This window comes from Microtus ochrogaster, chromosome 19 (genome assembly GCF_000317375.1).
Source record: "Microtus ochrogaster isolate Prairie Vole_2 chromosome 19, MicOch1.0, whole genome shotgun sequence".
Lineage (NCBI taxonomy): Eukaryota > Metazoa > Chordata > Mammalia > Rodentia > Cricetidae > Microtus > Microtus ochrogaster.
In genome coordinates this window covers 15,714,547-15,718,208 of record NC_022021.1, presented here as the reverse complement: position 1 = coordinate 15,718,208, position 3,662 = coordinate 15,714,547, and positions in this window count along the sequence as shown.

Below are 3,662 nucleotides of genomic sequence, written 5' to 3'. Positions count from 1 at the left end.
AATTTTGTGTGCAATTGTGTATTTAGCTATTACAATTTTTGAAGAATTCCTCTACAAATTTTAGGAGCAAAATTTCAGCATAGTTTCAGCTGTATGTTGATGAGGGATATATAACTCAGTAGTTTGTTACTCACATTAGGTCCTGGTAACTGGCATTGGACAAAGCTCCCAGATGTTGCAATTCTTTTTCTACTAGTAGTATTGAGAGAACTTCTAATTCCGTCATTTGACTCTAAAATCCATCAGCAGAATCTCTCCACACTCTGGGCACCCTGAGAATAGATTAGCCTCCGACTACGATCTCATGGAGAAAGGGTGGAGAGCTGTGTTTGTTTTCTGTGAAGTTTCATGAACACACAACTAGAGCTATAGAGGGATCTTGGTTCTTTGGGGAAGTGGTTACAGGATCCATAACTTCTTTTCCATAAAATGCTATACTTTTTTCAACCTATGCAATCCTCTCATATACATTAGTCATCTCTAGTCCATTATAATACACAATATATTGTGGGTGATATATAAATAGCTGTTGCTCTGTATTATTTAAGGAATAACTGACTGTTTCCAAAGCTTAGGGTCAGTATTAAGTGAACAACACAATGGGCTGACAGTCATAGATTATATCCATTATGGTCAATTTAGTGCAAACAATACTGGAAGAATCTGGAAGAGAGGATACACTATCTCAAGCTCTTTAGAGTTAGTTATACACTACTTTTGTTACAGTCAGGGTTAAATAGATTATAAGGTACGATTTGTTTTGTTTTTGTTTTTTTGAGAATGAACTCAAATTTCTTTTGGCATATAAAGAACTTCATAATATCAGCTCAGTTTGGGGTGTTTTGAAGAGTTCAAAAAGAAGAGAACAGATTAAATAACTCGGGGATACATTGGCACAATTATAAGGACTAGTCTTTTGGTGGAATGTTCTGAATACAGCAATCCTAACATTTCTGCTTTTGAATCAAGGTCCATGAGACTGTGGTGGCTAATGCAATTGTGGAGATAGTCTCATGAGCACTTTCTCAAAAGTCTTTTCATGGGTGAAGGTAGACTATTTAGCATTTTCAGAAAATGTTAGTAATTCTTTTATTAGAAGAAAAATTCGTTTACTAAATACTATTTTTAAATACTTGTATTGAATTTACAACTGATTCTACAAAATTAGGCTCTTAAAAAATGCTTATCTTTGACTAGGCAGTGTTGGCACACACCTTTAATCCCAGCACTCAAGATGTAGGGGCAGGTGGAGATTTGTGAGTTCAAGGCCAGCCTGGATTACAGAGCAAGTTTCAGTACAGTAAGAACTGTACAGAGAAGAAAAACCCTGACTTAAACAAAACAAAAGCAAAAAAAAAAAAAGGAAAAGAAAAGAAAAGAAAAAAAGGAAAATGCCCATCTTCAGTCATCCCTTTCATTACTAATATTTTTTAACTGAAAAAATGCAATGTATGTTACAGACATGTTACCTATCCCTATCATATCTGATTTATTTCCTAGAAAATTTGCTTTCTTTCCCTAGGGAGATTTCAGGTCACAAGTTTTTAAATTGATACTGAAGAACTAACTGATAAATATAAATCACTTAGGTCAAATTTGATTATTTTCCGAGTTCATCTCACGATTTGGTCCAAATGGAAGTGCTAATTTTCCAACCTATACTTTAGGGTACTTTAAATTTCTTTCCTCACAGAAATAACTTTAGACCTTTAAATTTGTAATGACATTTTTCACACGTTTATTTTTAAAGAAAATGATTTCTCATTTCTTCATGCCAATGAACTAAATAAAATCTGTAATTAAAATCAAAGCCAGAAAAAAAGAGTAGATTTCAAAGGAAGTATTTATTTCCCCAAAACAAAAACAGTACTGAGATACTGACAAATATCTGATCCTTAAGATATATCCCTGATTCTCCCAACCTGACCTGCGATGACGCAGGGAACCTGTAGGAGACAGGGAGTGATGTCAAGTGTGTTTTATTGAAGGTGAATTAACAAGGCCTGAAGAGAAAGCCGAGCTCTGAGGGCTCGGCCAAGGCTTTTGCATGAAGAAGCAGCAAGGAAAATATGAGATGCATAAAGACTCTGCACAGAAGCTTTAGAGCTTTGATAAAAATATAAAATGTCTTTAACCCCTTGCTGTTCTTGCAAACGCCTGCAATTCAAGAATTTTATTATTCTGGGGCTAATGTATTTTAAACCTCAATAACTGAATGTTTCCTTTGGGATACCTTCAGGCAAACTGTATATTGATTTTCTCAGAATGCACTGTATTTTTCATTAGTACCAAGGTTTGGTGGATATCTAGTCATTTGTTCACCAAATTCCTCTGAAAATTAAAATGGACCACTCTATTTTGGCTGCAGAGCTTTCGGTGCATGGGTGGGTTTTTCCTTCCTCCACACAACACTACCAGAGCATCCTATTGAACAGTCATCTTGTCCAGATCATGTCACACCAAGTCACGATCTTAACTTGGTCCACCATTTCCTTCTAAACACTATTACTTTTTGGCCATTTGATTTTCACGACTTATTGGATGTAGTCAAGACTAAGAATGCTTTTCTGACCTTCCTCTGACCTTTAAGCTATAAAGTTACACATATAATATATGATACAAACAAAAATAAGATCATCTCTATTTAAACCTTCATTTGAATTACCGAGGAAAGTTAGGTTATCAAAAAATAAAAATCTATCACACTGCCTCTGTTCCGCATTCATTGTTTCGTACTTTCGAAGATGATAGATAACTGATTCTCATAGTTGAGAGAAATCCCTAAATAATTTTGTTGTGATTCCAGTCTCATCCTTTATGAACTACTTCTAGTTGAGGAGAGCTCCACTTTCCCTTCCAGTGTTCACTGCTCAGCGGGCAGGGGACATAGGCAAGAGGCCCTGTTGTCCAGGAATCTTACATATTATTTATTGCATGGTATTGAGACAGTTTATATTCTATGAGCCACCTTCTTCCTCCCCAACAAAGAAACAATTGGACATAGTTAAATCATTCCTCATGTGGTTTGCTATTCATATTTTATTCTCCCAACAACCTTCCACGTAAGTGGATAGCCGTGCATCAGCGTTATAAACAAGAATCTGCCAAAGTTTTCAATAATTTTAGAAGACTTTAGGTAAATTCCCTGGAAATGTCAAGCACTTATTATGATGTGGTGGTTTAAATAGGAATGTCCCCCATAAGCTCATATATTTGAATGCCTGGTCATTAGGGACTGGAACTACTTGACAGGGATTAGGAGGTGTGGCCTTGTTAGAGAAAGTGTACCACTGCACATGGCCTTTGGGGTTTTCAAATGCTCAAGCTAGACCTAGTAATCGCTGTCTTCCTGCTGCCTGCCAGTCTGGATATACAACTCTGAGCTACCTCTCCAGCACCATGTCTGCCTGCTTGCTACCATGCTTACTGATGTTATGGACTATGATACTGGACTAAGCCTCTGAAACTGTAAGTCAGTCCCAATTAAATGCTTTCCTTTAAGAGTTGCCACGATCATGATATCTCTTCACAGCAATAGAATGTTGACTAAGACAGATTTCAGAGTACTAATCTGAAGGACTGAGGTAGGAGTCATTTTATTTTATTTTATTTTTTTTTTTAATTTATTTATTTATTGAGGATTTCCGCCTCCCCCCCGCCAC